This window comes from Hyla sarda, unplaced genomic scaffold (genome assembly GCF_029499605.1).
Source record: "Hyla sarda isolate aHylSar1 unplaced genomic scaffold, aHylSar1.hap1 scaffold_1531, whole genome shotgun sequence".
Lineage (NCBI taxonomy): Eukaryota > Metazoa > Chordata > Amphibia > Anura > Hylidae > Hyla > Hyla sarda.
This window is the reverse complement of record NW_026608167.1, coordinates 70,870-84,542: the sequence shown is the minus strand read 5'-3', so window position 1 is coordinate 84,542 and position 13,673 is coordinate 70,870. Positions and strand designations below refer to the sequence as shown.

At 46.0% G+C, this 13,673-nt stretch overlaps 6 non-coding genes across 6 annotated transcripts; all 6 read right to left on the bottom strand.

Annotated features, from left to right (window-relative positions):
- Positions 1 to 966: 966 nt before the first annotated feature.
- On the bottom strand, positions 967 to 1,157 carry LOC130309702 (U2 spliceosomal RNA). The gene has a single exon (XR_008858343.1). It is a non-coding gene; the product is annotated as a U2 spliceosomal RNA (small nuclear RNA).
- Positions 1,158 to 3,234: 2,077 nt separating this feature from the next.
- LOC130309701 (U2 spliceosomal RNA) lies at positions 3,235 to 3,425 on the bottom strand. The gene has a single exon (XR_008858342.1). It is a non-coding gene; the product is annotated as a U2 spliceosomal RNA (small nuclear RNA).
- Positions 3,426 to 5,511: 2,086 nt separating this feature from the next.
- LOC130309700 (U2 spliceosomal RNA) lies at positions 5,512 to 5,702 on the bottom strand. The gene has a single exon (XR_008858341.1). It is a non-coding gene; the product is annotated as a U2 spliceosomal RNA (small nuclear RNA).
- A 2,092-nt stretch (positions 5,703 to 7,794) lies between these two features.
- On the bottom strand, positions 7,795 to 7,985 carry LOC130309699 (U2 spliceosomal RNA). Its single transcript, XR_008858340.1, has one exon. It is a non-coding gene; the product is annotated as a U2 spliceosomal RNA (small nuclear RNA).
- A 2,092-nt stretch (positions 7,986 to 10,077) lies between these two features.
- Positions 10,078 to 10,268, bottom strand: LOC130309698 (U2 spliceosomal RNA). Its single transcript, XR_008858339.1, has one exon. It is a non-coding gene; the product is annotated as a U2 spliceosomal RNA (small nuclear RNA).
- Positions 10,269 to 12,372: 2,104 nt separating this feature from the next.
- Positions 12,373 to 12,563, bottom strand: LOC130309697 (U2 spliceosomal RNA). The gene has a single exon (XR_008858338.1). It is a non-coding gene; the product is annotated as a U2 spliceosomal RNA (small nuclear RNA).
- Between the last annotated feature and the right edge of the window lie 1,110 nt (positions 12,564 to 13,673).

The window sequence follows — 13,673 nt, the reverse complement described above, 5'->3', positions numbered from 1 at the left end:
ACTGGGGGATAATTTTCTAAGGATTTATACTGATTTTTCCTGTCTGAATTTGTCGCACAGAAAGTTGCAGGCCAAATATGTGTGACATTTCTGCGACTTTAGCTTCTAGAGCATTTTTACAACATTATACATAGGTGCTGAATACATAAAAAGCGACTGTTCAGCGACAGACAAGTCGCATCGGCTGAAAGTAGGCCAGAATGTCAGTCCATGTTGGAGCAGGTTTAGATACAGTCTAAAGCATAGATCTCAAAGTCTGTGCACAGAATTTAGCAAGGGCCTCGCACCTTCTGATGCATCAGGTAGGTGCACAATAGCATAGCCTAACCCTCTGTACTTTGGTCTATATTGATGCGGGACATAGACAGCCAGCTGATGACCAATCCATTAGTGCAATGGATGGCTGGAAGCATTTGTCTTTGCCTTTGCAATACCACAGAAGCAATGCATGGTCAATGTACAGCAATGACACACCTGTGTGAACAGCCAGGAGACCCCCCCCCCCCATGTTATGTTACATAGTTACATAGTTAGTACGGTCGAAAAAAGACATATGTCCATCAAGTTCAACCAGGGAATTAAGGGGTAGGGGTGTGGCGCGATATTGGGGAAGGGATGAGATTTTATATTTCTTCATAAGCATTAATCTTATTTTGTCAATTAGGAACATTCAGCACCCACCCGCTATCAAGGCAGCTGCCTATCATGTCATGCCCTACCTGCACAGGTGTGCTGGCTACTCAAATGATCCAATTAAGGAGGCCATTTAGTCAGCAGCAGCAGAAGTCCTGTGCCTGGACGCTCCAACAGCGGCCAGACACAAGCAGAAGCAGAAGCAGCAGCAGCACCACCTTTTGTTTTTTGGCTGCAGCAGCAGCAGCAGCAAGGCCCACAGGGCTGGCTAGCTGGCTAGCCAGCAAGCAGGTAGCAATGAAAGTAGGAATCTTTCTTTTTAACCCTGTAAGGGGGTGGTGCACTGTACCCGAAGATACTGCCATATCGGGTCAATGCATAGGGCGACGGAAGCAAGCTTCGAAATCGGCCCCCGTTCTCAAAAATCCATTTAATATATGGTCCCCAGATAGGGGACGTATCAGATATTAAACTGATAAGAACAGATACTACACTTGATCTTAGCCAAAAGGCCGAGAAGCGATAACCGTGAAAGGGGCGGGCCCAACAAGGTCCCCTTCATGGGCACTATCACTGCTTGCTGTCAGGGAGGCTGCCAGACAATTTTCCATGCACACTCTGGGCTGGGGGGCAGTCAACCACACCAGTACACACAGCAGAACCTAAACCCATACCATTATTGCTAAGCAGCAAGACAGGGGCCCATTGCACTCCCACGGGGCCTTTTTAAATGCAATCCATAACCCGGATTTGCCAGGAACCCTTCTTACTCCTCCTACTTGCATGTGACACTGGGCTTAGGATCTGCATAGGAAACACACACACAAGCACACACCTACCTTTGTTGCCTGCAGATGCCTCCTTGGCTGTCCCCAAACGGTATCAAACCAACACCCACGGGAAGCTGTAAGCATAGAGGACATGCCTGCACCCCATTGGACTTACCTGTGTGGGTTAAACCCGGGTTATTTGACAACCTATGGCGGTGATGGTTCTGCTCAGGCAGAGCAGTGCTGATGCTCCTCATAAAGCTGTCGCTGCTGTGAAGGTTCTAGGTGACATCACAAATCCCTATGGTTACATACACAACAAAGCTGGGTTGTTGTTGTTTACACTCTGCAAGGCCTGTGGAAGTGAGTGACATCATAGCACTGTAGTTCTGAGGGTTCTAGATGGATGCAACAATCTCCTGTTGCTTCTATGAAGGCCATAATAGACGACATCACCAAACAGCTCCATAGTCACATACACAGCAAAGGAGAGATGTTGTTTACACCTAGTGATGTCAGTGGTATTGAGTGACATCACAGCACAGTGCTAAGGCTCCTGGGCCTGGACACAGCAGCGGCTGCAATATCTCAACGGAGAATACGTTTATATATATGTGTGTGTGTGCGCGTATATATATATATATATATATATATATATATATATTTCTCCGCCGAAATCACTTTTAAACCCATTTCCACCTTTTTTTCCCTTCTCTTCCTCTTACTTTTTTTTCACGTTTTTTTACGTTTTTCTCCTTTTCGCCTCTTTTCTGGGCGTATTATTCTTCTTTTTCTTCTTTTTTTTCGTCTAATGCATACCCCATCAGTGCAGCAATGCTTATTCAATACCGCCAGCAGATGGAGACACTGGGGGATAATTTTCTAAGGATTTATACTGATTTTTCCTGTCTGAATTTGTCGCACAGAAAGTTGCAGGCCAAATATGTGTGACATTTCTGCGACTTTAGCTTCTAGAGCATTTTTACAACATTATACATAGGTGCTGAATACATAAAAAGCGACTGTTCAGCGACAGACAAGTCGCATCGGCTGAAAGTAGGCCAGAATGTCAGTCCATGTTGGAGCAGGTTTAGATACAGTCTAAAGCATAGATCTCAAAGTCTGTGCACAGAATTTAGCAAGGGCCTCGCACCTTCTGATGCATCAGGTAGGTGCACAATAGCATAGCCTAACCCTCTGTACTTTGGTCTATATTGATGCGGGACATAGACAGCCAGCTGATGACCAATCCATTAGTGCAATGGATGGCTGGAAGCATTTGTCTTTGCCTTTGCAATACCACAGAAGCAATGCATGGTCAATGTACAGCAATGACACACCTGTGTGAACAGCCAGGAGACCCCCCCCCCCATGTTATGTTACATAGTTACATAGTTAGTACGGTCGAAAAAAGACATATGTCCATCAAGTTCAACCAGGGAATTAAGGGGTAGGGGTGTGGCGCAATATTGGGGAAGGGATGAGATTTTATATTTCTTCATAAGCATTAATCTTATTTTGTCAATTAGGAACATTCAGCACCCACCCGCTATCAAGGCAGCTGCCTATCATGTCATGCCCTACCTGCACAGGTGTGCTGGCTACTCAAATGATCCAATTAAGGAGGCCATTTAGTCAGCAGCAGCAGAAGTCCTGTGCCTGGACGCTCCAACAGCGGCCAGACACAAGCAGAAGCAGAAGCAGCAGCAGCACCACCTTTTGTTTTTTGGCTGCAGCAGCAGCAGCAGCAAGGCCCACAGGGCTGGCTAGCTGGCTAGCCAGCAAGCAGGTAGCAATGAAAGTAGGAATCTTTCTTTTTAACCCTGTAAGGGGGTGGTGCACTGTACCCGAAGATACTGCCATATCGGGTCAATGCATAGGGCGACGGAAGCAAGCTTCGAAATCGGCCCCCGTTCTCAAAAATCCATTTAATATATGGTCCCCAGATAGGGGACGTATCAGATATTAAACTGATAAGAACAGATACTACACTTGATCTTAGCCAAAAGGCCGAGAAGCGATAACCGTGAAAGGGGCGGGCCCAACAAGGTCCCCTTCATGGGCACTATCACTGCTTGCTGTCAGGGAGGCTGCCAGACAATTTTCCATGCACACTCTGGGCTGGGGGGCAGTCAACCACCAGTACACACAGCAGAACCTAAACCCATACCATTATTGCTAAGCAGCAAGACAGGGGCCCATTGCACTCCCACGGGGCCTTTTTAAATGCAATCCATAACCCGGATTTGCCAGGAACCCTTCTTACTCCTCCTACTTGCATGTGACACTGGGCTTAGGATCTGCATAGGAAACACACACACAAGCACACACCTACCTTTGTTGCCTGCAGATGCCTCCTTGGCTGTCCCCAAACGGTATCAAACCAACACCCACGGGAAGCTGTAAGCATAGAGGACATGCCTGCACCCCATTGGACTTACCTGTGTGGGTTAAACCCGGGTTATTTGACAACCTATGGCGGTGATGGTTCTGCTCAGGCAGAGCAGTGCTGATGCTCCTCATAAAGCTGTCGCTGCTGTGAAGGTTCTAGGTGACATCACAAATCCCTATGGTTACATACACAACAAAGCTGGGTTGTTGTTGTTTACACTCTGCAAGGCCTGTGGAAGTGAGTGACATCATAGCACTGTAGTTCTGAGGGTTCTAGATGGATGCAACAATCTCCTGTTGCTTCTATGAAGGCCATAATAGACGACATCACCAAACAGCTCCATAGTCACATACACAGCAAAGGAGAGATGTTGTTTACACCTAGTGATGTCAGTGGTATTGAGTGACATCACAGCACAGTGCTAAGGCTCCTGGGCCTGGACACAGCAGCGGCTGCAATATCTCAACGGAGAATACGTTTATATATATGTGTGTGTGTGCGCGTATATATATATATATATATATATATATATATATATATATATATATTTCTCCGCCGAAATCACTTTTAAACCCATTTCCACCTTTTTTTCCCTTCTCTTCCTCTTACTTTTTTTTCACGTTTTTTTACGTTTTTCTCCTTTTCGCCTCTTTTCTGGGCGTATTATTCTTCTTTTTCTTCTTTTTTTTCGTCTAATGCATACCCCATCAGTGCAGCAATGCTTATTCAATACCGCCAGCAGATGGAGACACTGGGGGATAATTTTCTAAGGATTTATACTGATTTTTCCTGTCTGAATTTGTCGCACAGAAAGTTGCAGGCCAAATATGTGTGACATTTCTGCGACTTTAGCTTCTAGAGCATTTTTACAACATTATACATAGGTGCTGAATACATAAAAAGCGACTGTTCAGCGACAGACAAGTCGCATCGGCTGAAAGTAGGCCAGAATGTCAGTCCATGTTGGAGCAGGTTTAGATACAGTCTAAAGCATAGATCTCAAAGTCTGTGCACAGAATTTAGCAAGGGCCTCGCACCTTCTGATGCATCAGGTAGGTGCACAATAGCATAGCCTAACCCTCTGTACTTTGGTCTATATTGATGCGGGACATAGACAGCCAGCTGATGACCAATCCATTAGTGCAATGGATGGCTGGAAGCATTTGTCTTTGCCTTTGCAATACCACAGAAGCAATGCATGGTCAATGTACAGCAATGACACACCTGTGTGAACAGCCAGGAGACCCCCCCCCCCCATGTTATGTTACATAGTTACATAGTTAGTACGGTCGAAAAAAGACATATGTCCATCAAGTTCAACCAGGGAATTAAGGGGTAGGGGTGTGGCGCGATATTGGGGAAGGGATGAGATTTTATATTTCTTCATAAGCATTAATCTTATTTTGTCAATTAGGAACATTCAGCACCCACCCGCTATCAAGGCAGCTGCCTATCATGTCATGCCCTACCTGCACAGGTGTGCTGGCTACTCAAATGATCCAATTAAGGAGGCCATTTAGTCAGCAGCAGCAGAAGTCCTGTGCCTGGACGCTCCAACAGCGGCCAGACACAAGCAGAAGCAGAAGCAGCAGCAGCACCACCTTTTGTTTTTTGGCTGCAGCAGCAGCAGCAGCAAGGCCCACAGGGCTGGCTAGCTGGCTAGCCAGCAAGCAGGTAGCAATGAAAGTAGGAATCTTTCTTTTTAACCCTGTAAGGGGGTGGTGCACTGTACCCGAAGATACTGCCATATCGGGTCAATGCATAGGGCGACGGAAGCAAGCTTCGAAATCGGCCCCCGTTCTCAAAAATCCATTTAATATATGGTCCCCAGATAGGGGACGTATCAGATATTAAACTGATAAGAACAGATACTACACTTGATCTTAGCCAAAAGGCCGAGAAGCGATAACCGTGAAAGGGGCGGGCCCAACAAGGTCCCCTTCATGGGCACTATCACTGCTTGCTGTCAGGGAGGCTGCCAGACAATTTTCCATGCACACTCTGGGCTGGGGGGCAGTCAACCACCAGTACACACAGCAGAACCTAAACCCATACCATTATTGCTAAGCAGCAAGACAGGGGCCCATTGCACTCCCACGGGGCCTTTTTAAATGCAATCCATAACCCGGATTTGCCAGGAACCCTTCTTACTCCTCCTACTTGCATGTGACACTGGGCTTAGGATCTGCATAGGAAACACACACACAAGCACACACCTACCTTTGTTGCCTGCAGATGCCTCCTTGGCTGTCCCCAAACGGTATCAAACCAACACCCACGGGAAGCTGTAAGCATAGAGGACATGCCTGCACCCCATTGGACTTACCTGTGTGGGTTAAACCCGGGTTATTTGACAACCTATGGCGGTGATGGTTCTGCTCAGGCAGAGCAGTGCTGATGCTCCTCATAAAGCTGTCGCTGCTGTGAAGGTTCTAGGTGACATCACAAATCCCTATGGTTACATACACAACAAAGCTGGGTTGTTGTTGTTTACACTCTGCAAGGCCTGTGGAAGTGAGTGACATCATAGCACTGTAGTTCTGAGGGTTCTAGATGGATGCAACAATCTCCTGTTGCTTCTATGAAGGCCATAATAGACGACATCACCAAACAGCTCCATAGTCACATACACAGCAAAGGAGAGATGTTGTTTACACCTAGTGATGTCAGTGGTATTGAGTGACATCACAGCACAGTGCTAAGGCTCCTGGGCCTGGACACAGCAGCGGCTGCAATATCTCAACGGAGAATACGTTTATATATATGTGTGTGTGTGCGCGTATATATATATATATATATATATATATATATATATATATATATATTTCTCCGCCGAAATCACTTTTAAACCCATTTCCACCTTTTTTTCCCTTCTCTTCCTCTTACTTTTTTTTCACGTTTTTTTACGTTTTTCTCCTTTTCGCCTCTTTTCTGGGCGTATTATTCTTCTTTTTCTTCTTTTTTTTCGTCTAATGCATACCCCATCAGTGCAGCAATGCTTATTCAATACCGCCAGCAGATGGAGACACTGGGGGATAATTTTCTAAGGATTTATACTGATTTTTCCTGTCTGAATTTGTCGCACAGAAAGTTGCAGGCCAAATATGTGTGACATTTCTGCGACTTTAGCTTCTAGAGCATTTTTACAACATTATACATAGGTGCTGAATACATAAAAAGCGACTGTTCAGCGACAGACAAGTCGCATCGGCTGAAAGTAGGCCAGAATGTCAGTCCATGTTGGAGCAGGTTTAGATACAGTCTAAAGCATAGATCTCAAAGTCTGTGCACAGAATTTAGCAAGGGCCTCGCACCTTCTGATGCATCAGGTAGGTGCACAATAGCATAGCCTAACCCTCTGTACTTTGGTCTATATTGATGCGGGACATAGACAGCCAGCTGATGACCAATCCATTAGTGCAATGGATGGCTGGAAGCATTTGTCTTTGCCTTTGCAATACCACAGAAGCAATGCATGGTCAATGTACAGCAATGACACACCTGTGTGAACAGCCAGGAGACCCCCCCCCCCCATGTTATGTTACATAGTTACATAGTTAGTACGGTCGAAAAAAGACATATGTCCATCAAGTTCAACCAGGGAATTAAGGGGTAGGGGTGTGGCGCGATATTGGGGAAGGGATGAGATTTTATATTTCTTCATAAGCATTAATCTTATTTTGTCAATTAGGAACATTCAGCACCCACCCGCTATCAAGGCAGCTGCCTATCATGTCATGCCCTACCTGCACAGGTGTGCTGGCTACTCAAATGATCCAATTAAGGAGGCCATTTAGTCAGCAGCAGCAGAAGTCCTGTGCCTGGACGCTCCAACAGCGGCCAGACACAAGCAGAAGCAGAAGCAGCAGCAGCACCACCTTTTGTTTTTTGGCTGCAGCAGCAGCAGCAGCAGCAGCAAGGCCCACAGGGCTGGCTAGCTGGCTAGCCAGCAAGCAGGTAGCAATGAAAGTAGGAATCTTTCTTTTTAACCCTGTAAGGGGGTGGTGCACTGTACCCGAAGATACTGCCATATCGGGTCAATGCATAGGGCGACGGAAGCAAGCTTCGAAATCGGCCCCCGTTCTCAAAAATCCATTTAATATATGGTCCCCAGATAGGGGACGTATCAGATATTAAACTGATAAGAACAGATACTACACTTGATCTTAGCCAAAAGGCCGAGAAGCGATAACCGTGAAAGGGGCGGGCCCAACAAGGTCCCCTTCATGGGCACTATCACTGCTTGCTGTCAGGGAGGCTGCCAGACAATTTTCCATGCACACTCTGGGCTGGGGGGCAGTCAACCACCAGTACACACAGCAGAACCTAAACCCATACCATTATTGCTAAGCAGCAAGACAGGGGCCCATTGCACTCCCACGGGGCCTTTTTAAATGCAATCCATAACCCGGATTTGCCAGGAACCCTTCTTACTCCTCCTACTTGCATGTGACACTGGGCTTAGGATCTGCATAGGAAACACACACACAAGCACACACCTACCTTTGTTGCCTGCAGATGCCTCCTTGGCTGTCCCCAAACGGTATCAAACCAACACCCACGGGAAGCTGTAAGCATAGAGGACATGCCTGCACCCCATTGGACTTACCTGTGTGGGTTAAACCCGGGTTATTTGACAACCTATGGCGGTGATGGTTCTGCTCAGGCAGAGCAGTGCTGATGCTCCTCATAAAGCTGTCGCTGCTGTGAAGGTTCTAGGTGACATCACAAATCCCTATGGTTACATACACAACAAAGCTGGGTTGTTGTTGTTTACACTCTGCAAGGCCTGTGGAAGTGAGTGACATCATAGCACTGTAGTTCTGAGGGTTCTAGATGGATGCAACAATCTCCTGTTGCTTCTATGAAGGCCATAATAGACGACATCACCAAACAGCTCCATAGTCACATACACAGCAAAGGAGAGATGTTGTTTACACCTAGTGATGTCAGTGGTATTGAGTGACATCACAGCACAGTGCTAAGGCTCCTGGGCCTGGACACAGCAGCGGCTGCAATATCTCAACGGAGAATACGTTTATATATATGTGTGTGTGTGCGCGTATATATATATATATATATATATATATATATATATATATATATATATATTTCTCCGCCGAAATCACTTTTAAACCCATTTCCACCTTTTTTTCCCTTCTCTTCCTCTTACTTTTTTTTCACGTTTTTTTTACGTTTTTCTCCTTTTCGCCTCTTTTCTGGGCGTATTATTCTTCTTTTTCTTCTTTTTTTTCGTCTAATGCATACCCCATCAGTGCAGCAATGCTTATTCAATACCGCCAGCAGATGGAGACACTGGGGGATAATTTTCTAAGGATTTATACTGATTTTTCCTGTCTGAATTTGTCGCACAGAAAGTTGCAGGCCAAATATGTGTGACATTTCTGCGACTTTAGCTTCTAGAGCATTTTTACAACATTATACATAGGTGCTGAATACATAAAAAGCGACTGTTCAGCGACAGACAAGTCGCATCGGCTGAAAGTAGGCCAGAATGTCAGTCCATGTTGGAGCAGGTTTAGATACAGTCTAAAGCATAGATCTCAAAGTCTGTGCACAGAATTTAGCAAGGGCCTCGCACCTTCTGATGCATCAGGTAGGTGCACAATAGCATAGCCTAACCCTCTGTACTTTGGTCTATATTGATGCGGGACATAGACAGCCAGCTGATGACCAATCCATTAGTGCAATGGATGGCTGGAAGCATTTGTCTTTGCCTTTGCAATACCACAGAAGCAATGCATGGTCAATGTACAGCAATGACACACCTGTGTGAACAGCCAGGAGACCCCCCCCCCCCATGTTATGTTACATAGTTACATAAGTTAGTACGGTCGAAAAAAGACATATGTCCATCAAGTTCAACCAGGGAATTAAGGGGTAGGGGTGTGGCGCGATATTGGGGAAGGGATGAGATTTTATATTTCTTCATAAGCATTAATCTTATTTTGTCAATTAGGAACATTCAGCACCCACCCGCTATCAAGGCAGCTGCCTATCATGTCATGCCCTACCTGCACAGGTGTGCTGGCTACTCAAATGATCCAATTAAGGAGGCCATTTAGTCAGCAGCAGCAGAAGTCCTGTGCCTGGACGCTCCAACAGCGGCCAGACACAAGCAGAAGCAGAAGCAGCAGCAGCACCACCTTTTGTTTTTTGGCTGCAGCAGCAGCAGCAGCAAGGCCCACAGGGCTGGCTAGCTGGCTAGCCAGCAAGCAGGTAGCAATGAAAGTAGGAATCTTTCTTTTTAACCCTGTAAGGGGGTGGTGCACTGTACCCGAAGATACTGCCATATCGGGTCAATGCATAGGGCGACGGAAGCAAGCTTCGAAATCGGCCCCCGTTCTCAAAAATCCATTTAATATATGGTCCCCAGATAGGGGACGTATCAGATATTAAACTGATAAGAACAGATACTACACTTGATCTTAGCCAAAAGGCCGAGAAGCGATAACCGTGAAAGGGGCGGGCCCAACAAGGTCCCCTTCATGGGCACTATCACTGCTTGCTGTCAGGGAGGCTGCCAGACAATTTTCCATGCACACTCTGGGCTGGGGGGCAGTCAACCACCAGTACACACAGCAGAACCTAAACCCATACCATTATTGCTAAGCAGCAAGACAGGGGCCCATTGCACTCCCACGGGGCCTTTTTAAATGCAATCCATAACCCGGATTTGCCAGGAACCCTTCTTACTCCTCCTACTTGCATGTGACACTGGGCTTAGGATCTGCATAGGAAACACACACACAAGCACACACCTACCTTTGTTGCCTGCAGATGCCTCCTTGGCTGTCCCCAAACGGTATCAAACCAACACCCACGGGAAGCTGTAAGCATAGAGGACATGCCTGCACCCCATTGGACTTACCTGTGTGGGTTAAACCCGGGTTATTTGACAACCTATGGCGGTGATGGTTCTGCTCAGGCAGAGCAGTGCTGATGCTCCTCATAAAGCTGTCGCTGCTGTGAAGGTTCTAGGTGACATCACAAATCCCTATGGTTACATACACAACAAAGCTGGGTTGTTGTTGTTTACACTCTGCAAGGCCTGTGGAAGTGAGTGACATCATAGCACTGTAGTTCTGAGGGTTCTAGATGGATGCAACAATCTCCTGTTGCTTCTATGAAGGCCATAATAGACGACATCACCAAACAGCTCCATAGTCACATACACAGCAAAGGAGAGATGTTGTTTACACCTAGTGATGTCAGTGGTATTGAGTGACATCACAGCACAGTGCTAAGGCTCCTGGGCCTGGACACAGCAGCGGCTGCAATATCTCAACGGAGAATACGTTTATATATATGTGTGTGTGTGCGCGTATATATATATATATGTATATATATATATATATATATATATATATATATATATATATATTTCTCCGCCGAAATCACTTTTAAACCCATTTCCACCTTTTTTTCCCTTCTCTTCCTCTTACTTTTTTTTCACGTTTTTTTACGTTTTTCTCCTTTTCGCCTCTTTTCTGGGCGTATTATTCTTCTTTTTCTTCTTTTTTTTCGTCTAATGCATACCCCATCAGTGCAGCAATGCTTATTCAATACCGCCAGCAGATGGAGACACTGGGGGATAATTTTCTAAGGATTTATACTGATTTTTCCTGTCTGAATTTGTCGCACAGAAAGTTGCAGGCCAAATATGTGTGACATTTCTGCGACTTTAGCTTCTAGAGCATTTTTACAACATTATACATAGGTGCTGAATACATAAAAAGCGACTGTTCAGCGACAGACAAGTCGCATCGGCTGAAAGTAGGCCAGAATGTCAGTCCATGTTGGAGCAGGTTTAGATACAGTCTAAAGCATAGATCTCAAAGTCTGTGCACAGAATTTAGCAAGGGCCTCGCACCTTCTGATGCATCAGGTAGGTGCACAATAGCATAGCCTAACCCTCTGTACTTTGGTCTATATTGATGCGGGACATAGACAGCCAGCTGATGACCAATCCATTAGTGCAATGGATGGCTGGAAGCATTTGTCTTTGCCTTTGCAATACCACAGAAGCAATGCATGGTCAATGTACAGCAATGACACACCTGTGTGAACAGCCAGGAGACCCCCCCCCCCCCATGTTATGTTACATAGTTACATAGTTAGTACGGTCGAAAAAAGACATATGTCCATCAAGTTCAACCAGGGAATTAAGGGGTAGGGGTGTGGCGCGATATTGGGGAAGGGATGAGATTTTATATTTCTTCATAAGCATTAATCTTATTTTGTCAATTAGGAACATTCAGCACCCACCCGCTATCAAGGCAGCTGCCTATCATGTCATGCCCTACCTGCACAGGTGTGCTGGCTACTCAAATGATCCAATTAAGGAGGCCATTTAGTCAGCAGCAGCAGAAGTCCTGTGCCTGGACGCTCCAACAGCGGCCAGACACAAGCAGAAGCAGAAGCAGCAGCAGCACCACCTTTTGTTTTTTGGCTGCAGCAGCAGCAGCAGCAGCAAGGCCCACAGGGCTGGCTAGCTGGCTAGCCAGCAAGCAGGTAGCAATGAAAGTAGGAATCTTTCTTTTTAACCCTGTAAGGGGGTGGTGCACTGTACCCGAAGATACTGCCATATCGGGTCAATGCATAGGGCGACGGAAGCAAGCTTCGAAATCGGCCCCCGTTCTCAAAAATCCATTTAATATATGGTCCCCAGATAGGGGACGTATCAGATATTAAACTGATAAGAACAGATACTACACTTGATCTTAGCCAAAAGGCCGAGAAGCGATAACCGTGAAAGGGGCGGGCCCAACAAGGTCCCCTTCATGGGCACTATCACTGCTTGCTGTCAGGGAGGCTGCCAGACAATTTTCCATGCACACTCTGGGCTGGGGGGCAGTCAACCACCAGTACACACAGCAGAACCTAAACCCATACCATTATTGCTAAGCAGCAAGACAGGGGCCCATTGCACTCCCACGGGGCCTTTTTAAATGCAATCCATAACCCGGATTTGCCAGGAACCCTTCTTACTCCTCCTACTTGCATGTGACACTGGGCTTAGGATCTGCATAGGAAACACACACACAAGCACACACCTACCTTTGTTGCCTGCAGATGCCTCCTTGGCTGTCCCCAAACGGTATCAAACCAACACCCACGGGAAGCTGTAAGCATAGAGGACATGCCTGCACCCCATTGGACTTACCTGTGTGGGTTAAACCCGGGTTATTTGACAACCTATGGCGGTGATGGTTCTGCTCAGGCAGAGCAGTGCTGATGCTCCTCATAAAGCTGTCGCTGCTGTGAAGGTTCTAGGTGACATCACAAATCCCTATGGTTACATACACAACAAAGCTGGGTTGTTGTTGTTTACACTCTGCAAGGCCTGTGGAAGTGAGTGACATCATAGCACTGTAGTTCTGAGGGTTCTAGATGGATGCAACAATCTCCTGTTGCTTCTATGAAGGCCATAATAGACGACATCACCAAACAGCTCCATAGTCACATACACAGCAAAGGAGAGATGTTGTTTACACCTAGTGATGTCAGTGGTATTGAGTGACATCACAGCACAGTGCTAAGGCTCCTGGGCCTGGACACAGCAGCGGCTGCAATATCTCAACGGAGAATACGTTTATATATATGTGTGTGTGTGCGCGTATATATATATATATATATATATATATATATATATATATATATATATTTCTCCGCCGAAATCACTTTTAAACCCATTTCCACCTTTTTTTCCCTTCTCTTCCTCTTACTTTTTTTTCACGTTTTTTTACGTTTTTCTCCTTTTCGCCTCTTTTCTGGGCGTATTATTCTTCTTTTTCTTCTTTTTTTTCGTCTAATGCATACCCCATCAGTGCAGCAATGCTTATTCAATACCGCCA